The 18,903-nt window shown below is 39.5% G+C and overlaps 1 protein-coding gene across 2 annotated transcripts in view; it reads left to right on the plus strand.

The window, feature by feature from the left end:
- Positions 1–18,903, plus strand: part of LOC115433827 (fibroblast growth factor 14-like) — a 109,147-nt gene that overhangs the window by 44,512 nt on the left and 45,732 nt on the right. The window contains exon 1 of one of the 2 annotated variants that reach the window (XM_030155380.1): positions 10,109–10,703. The exons of the other annotated variant lie outside the window; for it this stretch is intronic. The gene's annotated coding sequence lies outside the window, so the exon portion shown is untranslated. Of the gene's footprint in view, positions 1–10,108; positions 10,704–18,903 lie in introns of those variants that run through there. 2 annotated transcript variants of the gene reach the window in all.

Below are 18,903 nucleotides of genomic sequence, written 5' to 3' on the forward strand. Positions count from 1 at the left end.
GGACAAGAATTTCAGAAGAAAACAGACTCAAAATGTCTTATCTTTTAGGCAGTCAATATGGGATTAATTGCCTTACAACTCCACACACATTAGAGGTTTTTTGTTGTTTGAGTGACTTTTTTTTTTTATTACCATGGGAACAGAGGTAACACTAAATACTGACAATTTTCTGTAGAAGACATTACATTCATGTTTTTTGTGAGTTTTTAATAGTGTGTGTAATATTCCCTTGAATTATCTTGTTGCATCTTCATTAAGAGACTGATAAATAGCTATTATGCTCAGTACAACCTTGTAAAAACAACATAGCTGAAGGTGACCTCAGACATTTGCACAGTACTGTAAATAAAGCACAAGTACCTCAAATACTGAACAAGTCCTTGAAATAATGCTTAACAAACAACAACTTAATTCACCTGAGCAGAAACAGTCACCAGAACTGAGTACTAAAGAAAAGAGCGCCACCTACAGAGATGCTTTTATTATTAATGAGTGTGTGGGAAGTGCTTTCTCTGTGAGTTTTTATGGACTGTTTTTACAATGCCTCAGTATAAGCCTCATTTAAGTTATATGAATAATTCTAATAGAAACTCATGAGGTGATAACAATTTGGGAACCTATCATGTATGAACTTGATCAAGTCAGTAGACACTGTCCAAATCCTGCCCATAAAGCTCTGGAGAAAATTAAGCAATTACTCCAATTTTCCAGATCAATTCCCCATGGAATGTCATCTAGGGATGGAAGGATGTTTATGAGTCATCAAACCAAGCAGAGCAACTGGCATTTTTTGCACCACTGTGATTGAAAATATTTATTTCTGAAGTCAAAATATTCATTTTATATCTAAAAATGATTACTGGCATTACTTAAGGTCTGATAACATTGTGTTTTTGTCATTTTTCTACAAATAAATCTTCTAAATGACAATATTTCACTTAATATCTGGGAGCAATGTTGTCAGTAGTGTCTGAAATACACTCAAACACACTTCAAATCTACTTTAAACATCAAAATTTGCTCTTATTTTTTTCAGATGCACATGTGACTGATAAATATCTAACACCATGGCCATTTAAGTGGACTTTATTCAGGTCTAGTCTAGATGATACTTGTGGTCTAATTTGTTTTCTTTAAAGGGGTTATATTTTGCTAGACCCACTTGTATTAGTTTTTGGTACATTTATTTGTGCATTTGGACCCTAATAGTTCATAAAGTTTGAATTTGAACCCTCCAGGTTCTGCAAAGCTATCTTTATATTCATTTTGGCAAAAATCGAGTGGATTTCTCTGACCTGTTTCAATTCCTGCTTAATTTGTTACATTTTATAACTAATTATGTCATGACATTTGCAAATATAAAGTCAAGACTTCTGATGAACACTTCCGTGAGTATGCCATAATTGTTTATCAGCAGCAGCGGTTGTAGTCCATACTGAAAATATGTCCACACTTCGAGCTGATTACCTAAAATGTTCAGTTGTTGGTTGAATTAACAAACACAAGAGGCTGAAATAGGACAGAAAACACAGTCAACAACCTGGAGGGGGTGGGGCATGAAGTGGCTCATTTGGATTTACAGGGCCAGCGCTCAAAATTACCTTTCTGGTGTCATTAGTCAGAAAAAGGGTTGAAGATGGACCTGTGGAATTCAGACCCAGTCATAGCATTTACAGTTTATGTAGACCACAGAGAAATGTTTTAAAATGCATAAATCCATTTAAAAAAGCTAAATATTACTCCTTTAAGACATGAGCAGCATTTATAGTCAGCTCTGTGTAAAACATACAATGTAAAAACCTTTGGTTCAAGCTGCTTGGGGTGAATCTTCAGGCCCTGTGAGATCAGAACTTCAGCACCATGGACAGCACTTACAATACAATAAAACACAGGTGTCAAGAAAACCAGACTCTGGAGGCTCTCTGCAGGGATTGTCTCCTATTCATTCAAAAGGGTTAAGGTCAGGGCATGTGTAGACTATGCACCAATACCTGTATTGATCCTGCTTATTGGTTCAATTCCTTACTGATTCTGTGTCGGCAAAACTAAAACTAATGAGGTTTTCTGCGTCAACTCTCATCTCTGAGCCTGTATACAAAACTAAGAACAAAAAAAAAAGCTCCTGTGAAAGTCAATGTAGCTGTAGCAACATCTAAAATGCATGAAATGAGAGTATTTGTACAGCATGTTTTCATTTAGGTTTTCCCAAAGACACAAACTGCTAAGTCTGCCTGCATTTCTAACCTTATTATAATACATATATTTAACATAGATAGTGGTGTTAACATTTTACAATACACCATTATGAGAAAAAACAGATCAGTATTGATGAAAGGAAATGAAAATTTGGATCTGGTTCTCAGTCCAGATGATCATGGCAAACAAGGGAAACAATTTCTCTGCGGACCTAGCCATGATTAAACAGACAATGTTAGAGTCCTCCCACTAGCTTCTTCTAGGGTTTTTAATTAAATCACAATATCTTAATTTGTAGTTGGTTTAGTTGTCATGGAGTTGAATCTGTTGATATCCAAGTTCATTAGCCAACATCCTTAAAACTGTGGGTATAATTTAAAAAAAAGTACACTTAGACAGGACTGAAACCAAATCAATAAAATATATATCTAAAGGGTTTGATTTTTGTTTCAGGCCCCTAAATGAGCCCCTACTTTATCACAGCCTTTAGAGGGAATGACAAAAACTGACATTCAAGGTTGCATCGACAAAAAGGCAAAGAATTCACAAACACAAATAGAAAAAAAAAACCCAAAAAACAGAAAAAGTGTGTGTGAGCCATATGGTTTGGAACATAATATTGCGTGGGAGATGAGAGCTAGACAAACAGGCCATCACAGTATATATTAGGACGTGTGTTTTTCTTCTTTCACCTGTTCCTCCTCATTAACATAAAAGCTGTGGAGGTGCAGTTCTCCATCGTGTCTCCTTCCATTCAGTTTATCACCTGGCACCAAGTACAACTCCTCTACGGTACATCTAACTTTGTTCCCTGGCCTTCGTGCTGAACTGAACACACCAAAAAACAAAACCATCATCCTCCCACAACCAACATGTTCAGTGCTTCGCTCAAGGTAGTCGAGCTGTTTCACCCGTTTGTTTGTCTTATGCCAACACTGCACAATAACTTCTTTTTCTGCTTGCTGAAGGCGTAGGCAGCACTTCTTTCTTTGTGTTGGAGAACAAAAAGCCTTAAAATGTCAACAGTTAGTTTGCTTCCAATGATGGGGTGAGATCCTTGGGTTTTATTCTTGTAAATGAGTTTTACTTACATTTAGTGCAGTTTAATGACCCAGCAACTATAAAGGTAATCTGACATATCTTATGACTGATGGTGGAGAAGAGGCAGTAATTTAGGAACCATAATTGGCGTCATTCTGACTTTATAATTCACTGTAGCTGTGGAGATTCGATACAGATAGATGTTATTACAGCACATTTAACTCATAAAGACCCAGTACTACTTTTGTGGCAGTTCCAAAATATGTTTTTTCTCTCTATATTTAAATTATCTAAAGTTATTTATCATCATTTATTTTACTATTATCCTGTGTATTTTGCATTTTTTCAGTGTAAATCATGTATTTTCCGATATTTAATTTACTAATCATGTAGATGTTCCTAAAAGCTCATATTAAAGTTGAGGGTGATTATATCTGAAACAGCTGAAACTGAAGAAAAACTAACTTTTTCAGCAAGATACCATTCACTGAACATAGAAACAAGTGTCTTCATCCACTGTCATTTACTAAACTCCGTGGGTTTTACTCATGAATAAATGTTGTAGAAGATGACAGTGTTTCCACGTTCACTATGGAGGCTCTGAACGTCCAAGTGGGTCATATCTGATGACCATGAAAAGACGACAAACTGCATTTTACATTAATTATTTACATGTATTGATAGGATTAGTGGATCAACAGGTATTAAATGTTTTAGATGAGTAGGTGCTTTTGGTTGCCAGTGGATGTGTGGGTCTTTATGGGTTAAACAGCTGCAGACAGACATGGAAAATGTGAATGCATTGTTTGCCAGAAGCAAAAACCATCTTTTCAGTAGCTCTAGCACATTCTCATTTTACCCTGGTTAATATATTCACACACCCCCTCCTCTACTTCTTCACCTTCTCCATCTTGAAAGTGTAAAAATATGCTCTGGTGTTTCGAAGATAGATGCAGCTGCTCCCCTGCTAGATTTAATGTAAAAAATGTATCGAGCAGTTTGACTGTAATGGAAGAAATTCAACGCACAGAGGATGAAGATGGGAGAGAGGTACTGGCTGAGTGTGTAATCTACTGAGGCCAAAACAAAGAGGAGAAAATCGAATGGGAGAAAGTAAGGTGTTAGGGGTTGTAAGAGGCGAGGAGCCTGTTAAATCAGAGGTTTTACACATTTGTAATCCCTTAGTACACGCGAAAAAGATCAACATTAATTCACTGCTCTGAGAACAGTGTTAAAAAACATGAGAAAAGCTTAGTGTGTGTCTGGGATTTTGCCTCTTTGCACAAATGTGATGTGAAAATGCAGACGGAGCAGAAATGCATTTCCAGTTTATGCACCTTTATTATTAACAGGAGTAATATTTTTCCTGTGATATCTACTGAAACACATCTACAGTCAAGGACCTATGCCAGCAACAGTGACGGAAGAGCTTTAACTTGAGTAAAAGTACAAAAAACACACTGTGAAACTACTCCTCTACTGACAAAATTTGTGTTCAAAACCTAACTTAAGTGGAGGTGTTGGAAGCAAAATGTGCAAAAGGTGTGACAATTAAAATTAGTCATTGTCAGTGCTCACTGTTATATAAAGTATTTTGATTATTTACTGCTGCTTTAATGTATAAAGACTGATCCCATTTTGACTACTTTACATACTGGTGACTGTTTAATCTACTGCAGTGCATTATATTCCTACAAATCTGTCTAAGGTTTACAGCCTTCTATATTATTTTATCCTTTCACTATTTATCCAACAACATTTATTTCTCATGTCATTTGCTCCATTTCCAATACCATTTGTACTACTATCATACTATTTGCACTAGTAAATTCTCTCCCTTTTTTTTTTTTTTTTTTTTTTACAAACATTCCTCGTTGCACTTCTATTTCTTATTTTTTCTAATGTAAATAAGTGTGCCTTCTTACTGTCATTTGTTGCGCCTTGCAATTTCTTGCACTAAATTGGAGAGCTCTTCCTCAATTTCGTTGCACAATGACAATAAAGAGATTCTGATTCTGATATTCTATAAGTAAGCTGCAGACAACTACTCATCTCTACAGAGTTATCATTTCATCAGCTCAGGAAAATAGTCCAATTGCAAGTTTTGTGACACTGCATTTTCTCACATATAGAACAGAATAGAATAGAATAGAATAGAATAGAATAGAATAGAATAGAATAGAATAGAATTTATTGTCATTGTACTCCAAGTTACAATGAAATTGGTTCAGGATGCCCTTACCAAAGTGCAACAAATAAAATAGCTATAAATATAAAAACAACAAATATAAAAGCACACATTGTAAAAATGCAGCATACTGGAAAACTATAAACTCTCTCTCACCCACACATCATTCATATATTGCACATATTTTTATTCAAGAGCCTGGTGGCCCATGGGGTAAAAAGTGTTTGAGTCTATTTGTGCATTGCCTCAAAACCCTGTACCTTCTGCTGGAGGACAGGAGGTCAAAGAGGCTGTGACCAGGGTAGGATGGGTCATGGAGGTTCTTCTTAGCCCTGTTGAGCCCCTGAGAGTCTGCAATGTCCTCCAGTGAGGGCAGGGGGCGGCCGATGATTCTGTGTCTTAAACTACATTTATTTAGTTTATAAGGCAGAATAAGAAGTAAGACAGGTTAAAAAAAACAAAAAACAGAGAAGTGAGATATTATTACCTTTTATTGCCTGTAGAGGGCACTATAGCATCTAGACAGAAAGTCCACAGTTTGAATTAAAGGGAAATGAGTAGAATACTGGGTATCTGATCGACACCATCCTAAGCTGTATGTTTGTTATCACTGTGCTTTCTCGTGCAAGGCAGAAGATATGGTGTAAAGAGGGATTTCCTTTCAGCGAGGGGTTTGATAGGAATGGACGGTGGAATCAGTGGATGAAAGAAAAGACAGGGTGCCAAGGATTTTCCTTTTGAAGTTTAAGAGCTGTGTCCCCGCCTTCCCTCGATGTTAAAAAAAGCGGTGGAAAAATGAATTTTAATGTAAATGTAGCTTTGATTTATTCATAACTCCCCTCACTGAGACTGACCCGGATAAAACACCCAACACACATACATACACGCGCATTTCTATTTTTTTTTGTTCACTTCCTCTGCTGTCTGAAGGAGAAACGAAGCAGCGGTTCTTTCTATATTTAAATAGTAGTGTGTCAGCAAGATTGAGGGCGGAGGGAAAGCTGTGGATCCTGTCAAAGATTCAAACCCGACCTGCTCAAGTGGAAGAAATGTCAAGAGGATGAAGACGACAAACTGTGACAGCTGTTGTTTAAATAAAAGTCATATAAAGTCATTTTAGGAGGCAGACAATCCATTAGAGGCTTCTATCTGCATTGGGCACTTCTATAGTCCATCTACAAAGCAGGCTTTTCACTTAGTCATCTTTGCATGTATGATGATTTTGATATGTTCCACACAGAGCTACTACATTACTGATGTACTACCTCTAATAGAATACAGTGCAAAGTGTTATCAGAGCCCACTGTTGATGCTGAGGCTGTTAGACACGCTCTGGTGCCACCTAGTGGTCATGAAGTCAGACATGCATCACATTTGTGCAACACTTTGGAGAAAACAATGAGTCCATGAATAGCTCAGACAGACACGCACACAAAGAGAAACCAGCAGCTTTAGTCTTTTACCGTTTTTCATATTTGAGGTACTTTACTTGAGTATTTGTGGAAGATGTGATTTATTTTTGCAAGAAATTAATTTGTACAGAGGTATGATGTGTTTTCAGAGTTAATCAGTGATGTGTGTTTTTCTTAGTTTTCAATGGGATCTTGGTTATTTTGCGTGTAAACTTGGGGAACTGCATTATTCATTATTTTAAATGAGGACATACTACTTCTACTCCACCCCATCTCAGAGGCAAACATGGTACTTGTCATTCCAAAACATTTGTCTGGCAATTTTAAGTTTTTTAAGACGCAGGTTTTACACAGTGGATTATGAAACAAATCACATTTCATATGCCTCCACTAAACGTCACATATGGATTACTTGCAGTAAAGGTTAAAATCATGGATAAATCAAATACAGAAACAAGTCCAAAAAGCAAAACAGATTTGAGTCAGAGCATTGTTTTTTCTCCTGTTAATCACATGATGTAAATACGGCAGATCAAAATAGCATCTTCAACAGAACCTCAACGCGATATATCAGTCAGAACGGCTTCAAAACTTTGTCTACATTTTGGTTGTTAAACTTATTTTGACATATATAGAGTTTTTCATGGACATTGACTTGCGTGTTCGGCAGGATGAGTCAGGGAGCGGCTGTTCGCTGTCCAAGGTGCTGAAATATTTTGGTTCAAGTGCTCTGACCTGGCTGCCATTCACGTCACAGAATCTCAAAGCGGCATCCGATTATTTTTTAATCACTTATGCTTCACCTCTTCCTGCCCTCAAATGCTTTCAGGATGCACAAACCATCGACAGAAGTCCTTAAGAATTAATAACTCCTCTGCTTATGTGGACTAGTTTAAAGCTAAGACGAAAATACTAACAATATGAAACCACCACTTTGAACGTAACGTTTTACCTGCGACTTATCAAACGCAGCACTTTTAGGGCACCTAAAGCTGATGAGTCATGTTGTTTTGGTAATGTCAGAGGTCTCTTCTGCCTTCAATAACCTATTCTCTTCATTATTTGCTGTACAGGCAGATAAAGTGGAGGGGATTTTCTATGATATTAGTTTTCCCAGAAAAATCGGAAAAATTCATTTCAGGGGTCTTTGTGTCCAGCTGGGTCCCAGCCCAGCTCTTTATTCAGCTGCTGAAGAGATGACTGACCTACATAGACAGCCAATTCACGTTGGCTTGAGGAATTTAGGCAAAAGCTGAATCAGAACATAACTTTTGAAAATAATTGTTAAGTTCAGTCAGACTGCAAAGAAAAGACTTGACACAATGTTAATCACATAATGTCCCCTGCCGTCTTATGAAAACCTAAACAACCTGTTACATCACTGAAATATGAGTGTACTGTACTTCATGTGTGCAGTCTAATGTTACAGATGGAAACCTCTTTGAAAGGTCCAATCACGGGTACAGAAGACAAACGAGACATGTGAGGCAGCCCTCGGTTTATCAGCCCTGTCAATCTAGCCCACCTCCTGCATTTTTTACACCCTTCATTCACTCCGACTGCCTTGACGGACTGACAGATGGCAGGAATGTGTGGGATGCGCTAATGACTCCAGTAGGTCTCATTGTTGAGCATAAATCCTCCTGAACATATACATTACATCCAATTCTGTCTTCAGCAACATGTTTACAGGCTTAAAAGAGATGAAAGAAGGCTCATGCAAAACAAAATGCAGTATTTTGTTGCATGTTTCCATTTTCTTTTACAGGTACATTTATAATATAGAAGTCTGCAAGAACAACTGGATATGAAATACACTGACAAGCCATAGAAGGTAACACACAATTACATTCAATCAAAAGAGAAAAAAACAGCAAAAAGAAAAATCCAGAATGCTCCAAAACTGAAGGGGTTTGTCACTGACCCATGCCCAATCTTTCCAACAAATTTCACAAAAATTGGTGCCGTAGCTGTTGTGTAATCCTGCTGACAGAAAAAGCAACAAACAAAGAAACTCAGGTGATTGCATAACCTTCTTGATGGAGGTAATTACTCCTACAGACCTCAATAACACAAAGAAAATAAAGCAGCAGCACTCAAGTACAATAGACTATTCTAAAATGTTATTTACGAGGGGATGATGCACATATATCAGCTATTTTCAGCTGCAGGTGGATGGAATGGTAAAATATGATTAAAAAGCAAAGACATGGCCATTTAACTCTGCAGAAATCACTCAAATGAATCACTTAGAGGAGTGTTTTCCACTTCATATTTAATATTGGACATACATAATGTCTTTTACACAACTACTATACGCTGAATGAAGCCTTGTGGACATATTAAGGTGTCACTGTCTTCTTGGGCCAATGATATAACACTGATATGACACTGGATTTTATGTATGGAATGGTTTAGACGTTAAAAACATTACTTGTTGGTGCGTTTCTTTCTTTCTTTTTTTTTTTTTTTTTTTTTTTTTGGAGAACCTGTGTCCGTCCTGCCGCTGCCCGGTATTATTCACCCCCTGTTCACACACGGACACGCACACCCACCCACCCGTCCACCGGCCCGTGTTAAGGACCACAAGTTGTTTTTGTGGGCGCGTGTTTGACTGCTCGCTCGGCGCGTGGCTCCAGCGACGGTCCAGAGTCTCTGCGCTCGCGCTTTCCAACGTCAAACGAGGCGCAATAACGGCCACGTGGACATCCGGTCATCACTTTCAGAATAAACACATTAAGTAACGCAATTTGATGCATTTTATGGCATACTGTTTATTTAGTAGGGTCGTTGAATGATTTAAAATGCAGAATATAGAAGGAAAGTACTAAAACCTGCAAAGAATCCTGACAGTAAAATAAAAGCTACACCTATTTGCTATTTTCTGGCTTTAAAGTATTTGTTTTATGTTCAATTCTGTCAGAATTGTTAGGATAAAGCAACAATTATTCTTCTGATGGCAGAACCCCGTGCAGAAATGACATTATAATAAAAGGTGCCTATAAAGAAGATAAAGAGGTGGACTGTAGAAATGAGGGCATAAAAATAAAAATGAGGCCGTAAAATCAGTCGTTAGTGTTTGTGCTTCATGGGAAAACCAGACAACTCCAATGAGCTCGCACTCTGAAAGACAAACCGCCCCTTTTCCGGTGGTGCTCCTGGTGACTCTCGCCACTTTTACGCAGCTGGAGCGGCTCGCGGCGGCACGCGCGCCTCGCGGAATACAAACGGAGCTTTTCAGAGCAGAAGACAGAACAGCTTTTTTGGGGGGCTTTATTCTCCATTTTACATCTTTCTGTGCTTCTCGCCTCATGACCATGGGAGGACACACTGACAAACCGGGTCCGGTGAATTCGGTCGGAGGAGCCGTTCAGTGACAGCTGCTGTTCTCTGACTGACAGACAGACCGGTGAAACGTGACGGACAGGTAAACCAAATCAATGGCCGGGGGGAAACCGACAACACAAGATATGCAGTAAGGGTTGAATGGTGTGGTTATTTCGGACTTTACTGTTGTGGCTGAAGTATGGGGTCGTTTTAGCCGGTAACGACCGGACCGGAGGTTTGTGTCTGGTTTTGTCTGCGCTCCGTCCCCTGCGGTGGACACAACTGAAAAGACCGGGGACACGGACGGAGACAGGGCTGTTTTTGTGTCGGCTGTTTCGGCGGAGACATGGCAGCGGCCATAGCCAGCGGTTTGATCCGGCAGAAGCGACAGGCGCGAGAGCAACACGCCCACCGACCGACTGCTCACCGGCGGCGGAAGAGCCCCGGTAAGAAGCAGGGGCTGTGCAACGGGAACCTGGTCGACATCTTCTCCAAAGTCCGGATATTTGGATTGAAGAAGAGGAGGCTACGGAGACAAGGTGTGGGGGGGTACGGGGGGGGGGGGTGGCACACATGCACGCACACATATTCACACAAAATATATTGACATCAACACGCGCGCACTTCAACACACACACATAGAATTGCAAAAACGCACGCACTTTTACGCGCGGCCACATCCATACACAGGCACCTTCAGACGCGCACCCACCCCAGTCATACATACAGAATACACACTGAATGACAGACTCGCCCCTTCCCTCTTTCTCTTCTGTGGTGACACACGCACGCATTCGCACGCACGCACACACTGTCATGTCTCGTAGTGGCCTATGGTCCAGTAGTTTCCAGGTACATCCATTATTGAAGCCACAGATTAGTCTGTCTAGTCTATGTCTCTCTCCGCCTGTCTCTTTGTGCATCTCGCTCTCTCACTTTCAGTAAATCCAAAGTGCCCCATCACCATAATCAGACTCTTGCCCTAACATTAACACCACACATCACAATGACCACCACAAAAGCAACACAACTTACACCAGTTACAGGGTTGGGCGGTATCTACCGAACTGTGACAATCAAACACTCTGGTGACTCAGATTAACATCCAAATGACATCAAATGGAAATTCCAAGTGTAAAGTGTGTTCTTTACACACTAGTTATTTTTCTGACTCATGACATGTGTTGATTTAAGGTGGCAGTTTGTGTGTCTCTCTTCGGGCAATTATCACTGAATCAGAAAAAAAAATGTAGATAAAGGCCTGTTGTGTTTGGTGTGTTTCATTCCTTTTACATTAGATTTGTCACCATAAAATCTGTTAAAATAAGAATCTGGAGTTGTAGCCCATAAATTATGCTTTTGTTCAGTTTGTCTCTTAATAAAGGTGTGATCAGGAACAGCTTAATCTTTTTACTTCAATATAACGTCACATTATTTGTCTTATATATGGCTGTTATTACAATCACAAAAAAGTAATAAATTATTTGAAGACCTAAACCAGTGCCACATCAGCAACCATTTGAAACACTGTCTTGTAGAGGTCAAAAAGTCCAAATTTCCACCATTTCACCACCTCAAGACCCAAACAAAGCTCATTGTTAAATCCCTGTACGTCGCATTGGGTGCACAGAGAAGTGATTAGATATGGAAGTGAATGCAGATTGATGAGAATGTTGTGATTGTGTGCTATGGCGAGGTGTTCAATAGCAGAGGCGATAAGTGCTGTTGTAATCAATTGATTGTGTGTGAAACCAGCAGGTGACGGCGTATGCAGGGAGAAGAGAGAGGGAGAGAGAGAAAGAGAGAGATGGAGGTGGAAATGGGAGAAGGACAGAGGACAGACGTGAGGAGGAGGCTGATGGGGAAATTGGGTTTCCACCAGTTTGCTGTGGCGAGAGTCAATTTGTGTCTCCTCACCTTTTCCCTGCCTCACCTGTTTTCTTCATTCCCTTTTTCAAGTTTCATTTTTCTCCTCTCCTTTTCTCTCTCTCTCTCTCTCTCTCTCGCCTCTTTACCCCTCCTCCTCCTCTTCCTCGCCTTAGATCTTTTGATCCCTCGCTCCAGGTTGGTTTTACTTTCCTCCCTTCTCTTTATTACTGGAACAGACGACGAGTCGCCTCCATCTTTCCTCGCTTCAGCTGCTTCCCTCCACCTTTCTGTGACATTTTTCCCTTTGCCCTCTGCTTCCACCTCTTCTATTATACCCCTCCCTCCACATTTTCCCCTTTCTCCCTCTCCTCCCTTGTTCCCCTCTACCTCCCTAATCCTCACTCCCTACACCTTAGCTCTTTTCATCCCTCCTTCGAGCTTCATTTTATTCTACCTTCCGCCTTCCTTTCCTTCTCCCTCCTCAGTGTTCCCAGCTGTGAGAGCTGCTGGTGAAAGCTTGGCAACGTCCACAATCTCTGCGCTCTGGGTGTGTGTGAGCATGTGTGTTTGTGTGTGAGAGATTTGCCAACATCCCCTACTGTCTTCCAGAGGTTTTGTGAAGGAGAGGCAGACAGACCCGACTCAAAACTCATCTGCAGAATTCATTACTCGATCAAAGACAAAAAACACTGCGAGTTCAGAACAGCCTAAATTCACGCTGACACGGAGCCAAATGGGTCTTGTTATTAAAAATAAGGCATCCAGCTCTGATAATAATGTCGGATCCCTCCTGTCCTCCATCTAAAACCACTTCATCAGTCTCACTTTGAGTGGAGGATTTGATTGTGACATGATGAACTGGATTTCCCCGCCAAATTAAAAAAAAAAAAAAAAAGACTTGACTGCTGCTACAAAATCTTGGCTTTCTGGAGCGTCAAAACCAAAACTGTGTGGCATCCTCTGACTCACAACAACAGGACATTTGGGAAATTTTATACTGCACAGCACTACTCAAGTACACCTCTGTTAAAATATCCACATCAGGGCTGAAATGCAAAGGCAGGCTGGCAGGTACACTCCAAGTAAAAGCTCCAGGTCTGATTTGGTTCAATTTATGACCTAAAACAACATCTTGCATTAATGCTTACAAAATGTCCACGTCGCAGATGAAATATGGAAGACGTGACACATTTTAGAGAAAGATAAGCAGCAATAAATAAGGTGTCCGGCAGCTTCCTTGGGTCATGCGTCACACAAAGAAAGGCGAGATGTGACTGATTTGAGCTGGGCTAATGTGGGCAGCGCGTTCTGATTTTATGTTCGGCTCTGACAGAACGATGCCAGCCAGGTGAGCTGCTCGTTTGAATCATAAAGCAACAAGAACCACCACAGCTGTCAGCTAAAATCACACTCACTCAGTGCATTAAAATACATTGTAGAGAGGTTGAATTATGTCAAAAAAGGAAACAAGTGCAGCTGCAGTGAGGAGGCTATGCATAAGAAACGTAACACCTTAATTATTATTTTTTAACGTATTACATTTATTATAAAATCTTACTCATTCATCATCATTAGTACTTTTAATACTTGAAGATATTAAAATTGAAGCCATATAAAGACAGATGACAGCAAAACATCCTCATCTACATCGTTTTTTGCTTGATAAATGGCTTGTGACTAACCAAGAGATTAAGGAACACGACGATACCAGTCAACACTCTGTACTTAAATCAGTATGTGAATTTTTGCACAGTCACAACACTAAATAATTAATCCATAAGAGAAATACTTTTGTTATAGAATTACAACAAAACACAGTCAACAATGTCCCCCAGACTAAATTTGACTGCTTGCTTTGTGCAGTTTCACTCAATACATTCAGTAGTAATCAGCTTTTCAGTGTTATAATGAGTATAATTCAGCATCACACACACATTTAACTTTGCTCCACCCTTGTTTCCTACATCCCAGTCCACCTTACTGCCTTCTGGATCTAACACAGTCGCAAACAGATGCATGATGGGATGCTCCAGTCCTTCAAACACTAATCGTTCTGACCCTTAAAAAAAAAAAAAAAAAAAACCTCCATGAAAACTTCCCCGGCTCACAAACCTGTGAACCTCAACTATCTATTACTTCCAGTAACGTGGCAGGTTAGGACAATCAAATGCGGGGTGATAAAATCGAGAACCACTCTGTCCATGATTTACTTATTTGCCTGCACTCACTACGGTCATGAACTAAGTGAAGTGACCGAGAGGATGAGAATTCACCACAGGTCAGACAAGATGAGGAGCTTAGTGATGCGAGAGGATACTGTATAAATAACAAGCTGCTGCACCTTCACCAAGCTACCAAGTGGTTGTACTTTTTCAGACACGGCAATGACGAAACCCTAATGGCATTAAAGTACTGTGCAGATTAAAACGATCAGAGTTAATATTTAAATTTCAGCATTTATGAAGTGATATAAAAACTGGGCCAGCATTTACACAGAACGTGCAATAGGAGCTAATTTAACATCAGGAAATCCCCGGAAGGAAGACAGAAAATACAGGGATGGAAAACTAGCACAAGTGTAACCAGCCAATATTTCTTCATATCAAACCCACTATGTGTAATGTCAGTCATTGTGGGGCCACCTCAGCCTGTCTATATGTCTATACATCATTTTGATGGACTAGCTGTCGGTACGGAGGGTTCCTCAGCCATTTAATCAATTATAACAATGATAATCAGCGGGTATGCAAAATCCATAGCTTTTATGGGTTTCCAATGAATGGAGTCTTAGTTTGACAGTCTATCGACTCCTCTCCTTTGGATGATTTCACCATGTGGATTCAAAGAACCACTTGATGCAGAACAAATGACCATTTTTAAAGCTATTGGGCTATGGAATGAAAATATTTAAAGAAAGAAAAACACTGCTCCTTTCCTGTGTTCGTTTGTACTAAAAAATATGACCTTCTTAGAGCAAATATGTGCAATATGAAATGTGAATAAATCAACCTTCATTCTGAATCAATTTGCTGTGTATATATAGAGCAGTATAAATTACTAGATGTTTAAGAGTTAAAGCTTCAGTATATAATATTTATGTGCTTGCATGGAGTCTGTACTGTGCTGGGAGAGTGTGTAGGTGTAAGTGAACTAATTTCTAAGGTAACTCTAAGATATGTGGTGTTACCATTGTAGAGCAGCACAAGCAAAGACAGTGAAGTACTTAGGAGGTAATACCTGTACATTTCTTCACATATCTTAGACAATGTGCACTTAAAGCTTCAGTTGGCCATCTATTTTTTCCACCATTGGGCAAAAATTCCCTGACAACCTTTCAGTGTATTGTAGTTGAAGAGATCTGAGAGGAAATCTTGGTTCTGTTTTCAAGCTTCAGAAAACTTGACAGATACAGATTCAGGGGCAATAAAAACAGGTGGTTGATAGCTGTAACAAGCAATATTAGCATCTCCTGCATCACAGAGGGAACACGGCAGCTTCACATTTACATAGCACCATGAAACAGCATTGCATTGTCCATCTTTATATACACTCTGCTCATGATGGAAAGGCAGGAGCTGCAGGAAGACAGTCTAACATTTGAATTTATAGTGTTTTTTCTCCCCAGAATTTTTGAAGCTTCAAGTACTCATGTGCAACATTTCCAGAAAAGTTCTTTTTTTTTTTTCCCTCAAGATTTGAAAAGACAATACAGCACTCCCAGTCTTCATTGGAGTTAAAGACAGCTGTAAATATATTAAACCTGTACAAAATGTCTCATTTGGACAATGTCAGTTGACGGCCTTTTTAGTATTTTTAACACTCAGACCAACTGCGTCACGGCTGCCATATGAGAGGTGAAGGACAGTGAGCCGAACCAGATCTAATTGGTCTGACAGCATCTGTATTTTAACATGGGATGTGGCCTGCACAGCACCCCCCGTGTTCACCTAATCAGTAATCACCGACATGTAAAAGGAGGCTGAAATGGTTGTGTTCGGCTGCTTCTTGAGAGTTTTTCGCTCGGCTTGTTTGGCGTGTCTGTGTAAATGACAGAGAGAGGTCTTGGATGCGTCGTCTGTACGAGACACCCATGTCGATGCTTTATACCGTGTTAAACACTGTATTTAGACTCAGACTGGGGGGAATTAACAGACAATGTGACATGTCAAATCAGTGTGGCGGCTTGATGTGCTGACTGATTGAATCAGATCAAATTATGGTGAAAATACAACTGTGCATGTGTGTGTGTGTCTGTGTGTGTGTGTGTGTGTGTCTGTCTGTGTGTGTGGATGGGGGAATACCCTTCCACTGGAACAGTCTGGAATCACGAGACTGTTGCCATGGTAACGCGAGAATGGGAATTTCCCTAGTAACAGACAGGATGTGGAGATACTGGGAAGAATGGGAAAATCACCTTGACGACTGTGGGAATGTCACTGTGGCAACGGCGGGGACGTCAGCCTGTGAGTGTGAGTGAACGGGTAACGGGATGCGAGATGGATGAACAGACAGATAAATAGATGGTGATTTGATGCCGGTTACATGCAGCAGAACACTCCCCTGTGGAGAATTATTGATTTTTCGTCCATTACAGCAGAGAGGTATGCAAACACGAACAATAACACAATTTAAAGCTGTAACAGTGCTCCTAATAGAAGAGGACAAAATGATTTAAGATCATATTGAACCTCAGAGCTCCATCCAGGTCCTGATAAATGACAGTGCGGTAGGAGTGGACGACCAAAAGATACCATCACAATGTTTTTAATCACCATCATGATCCATGGTTTGGATGTTGATCTTCTTTCCCAGTTGTGAAATGTACTTTAGAGTGCAGACTAGATACAGCTGATGGGTTAAAACACAAAATTACATTAAAGATACTATTAGTTCCACTATAGCTCTTTATTTTGGTATTAAAATAATGATACCTGGTTTATTTGGAAGATTATTAGAATGAGTTGAAATCCTTATTCTACTGGAACGAGCTGTTATTTGCTTTGATATTAAGGAGATTAAGAGCAAATTGCTTCTCGTGCATTGAGAAAATGTACCTTGATTTATGGGATTTAAACAAAAATGACAAAGTTTGTCTTATAATGAATAACTACATCGTGAAGTCTAATTGAAACAAAAGACAGAGATTTCAGTTCTGTGTACTTTCAGGGAAATTATAATTATCCGTAAGAGTGGCATGCCTAATTTCGCTCCAGAGGAGTTTGTTTATCGTATGAAAGCAAGAGTTTTCTTTGTACTGTCCTGCCTCCAACAATGTAAGGGATTTATGGTAATTTCTCTTTTGACTGGATAAGTAACATAAAACTTCAGGTAAGAAAACCTTTTTGTAGCTGATTGTATTCACCAAGCTGGGTGGAGAAGACAGTATTTTGTTTCGGACCTGCGGTTTTGCTATGAAATGTAGATTTTTATCGCTGCAACTTTGTTTTGGTGTTTTGTAAATCAATGAGGTTTAAACGCAGTATGCACAAGACAAAATAAAAGAACCAAAACACAGACTTAATAATAAGCGTTGTAGCTGTGGACAATGACTTCAAGTATTCTTCTTTTAAAGGATGTTTTAAAATCAGCGTAACATGTAAGACCTACTGTGCATATCTGTGTTTTAAAGGGGTCATATTTTGCTAAACCCACTTTTATTAGTCTTTGGTACATGTATTTGTGTATTTGGACCCTAATAGTTCAAAGAGTTTCAATTTGAACTCTCCAGGTGCTGCAAAGCTATCTTTATATTCATTTTGGCAAAAATCGAGTGGATTTCTACGACCTGTTTCAATTCCTGCTTAATTTGTTACATTTTATAACTAGTTACGTCACGGCATTGGCCCATATAAGGTCAAGACTTCCGACAAACATTTCTCCGAGTACGACATAATTGTTTGTCAGCAGCAGCGGTTGTAGTTCACACTGAAAATATGTCCAAACTTTGAGCCAGTTACCTAAAATGTTCAGTTGTTGGTTGTATTAACAAACTCAAGTGGCTGAACGGGACAGAGCAGCACAGTCAACAACCTGGAGGGGGTGGGGTGTGAAGTGGCTCATGTGCATTTAAAGGGCCAGCGCTCAAAACGACCTGTCTCATGTAATTACTCAAAAATAGATTTGAAGATGGACCTGTGGAGTTGAATTAATGAAGAATTCAAACCCAAGCATAGAATTTACAGTTTATGTAGACCACAGGGAAATTTTAAAAAATGTGTAATTCCATTTAAAAAAGCAAAATATTATTCTTTTAAGACATGAGAAGCAGCATTTACAGTCAGCTGTTTGTAAAATATACAATGTGAAAGCCTTTGGTTCAAGCTGCTTGGGCTGAATCTTCAGGCCCTGAGAGATCAGCAGTTCAGCACCATGGACAGCACTTATAATACAAAAATATTAATACAATATTAAAATGCATAATTCCATTAAAAAAAGCAAAATATCATTCCTTTAAAGCTCAATATGGACAAAGTCAAACATAAGGGCTAAATTACAAGGCTTCCAAATTTATGAATACCCTGAAAAAACAGCTACGGTCGCTTTGAGAAATATAGACATTTTCCTCCAAAACCCTTTTTATAAATAACTTTCAGAGTCTAAAAATTCCCATCGGTTGAGTCACAGCCAGGAAAGGTATTTTGATATTACACGGTGCCACTGAAACGTACCTCTGTTAATATATCCATATCAGACAGGGGTTTAAGCCAACAGAAAGACAGATGTAGACATGCAAAGCCAGGCTGGCAGGTACGTGCTCTGAAAAGCCTCCAAGTCTAAATCAGTCACATTTATTACCGACAACAACATTTTACATTACAGCTTATTAAATGCACGGGCCGCAGATGAAATGCGACAGACATGAAACGCTTT

The sequence above is a fragment of the Sphaeramia orbicularis genome, chromosome 2 (assembly GCF_902148855.1).
Source record: "Sphaeramia orbicularis chromosome 2, fSphaOr1.1, whole genome shotgun sequence".
NCBI lineage: Eukaryota > Metazoa > Chordata > Actinopteri > Kurtiformes > Apogonidae > Sphaeramia > Sphaeramia orbicularis.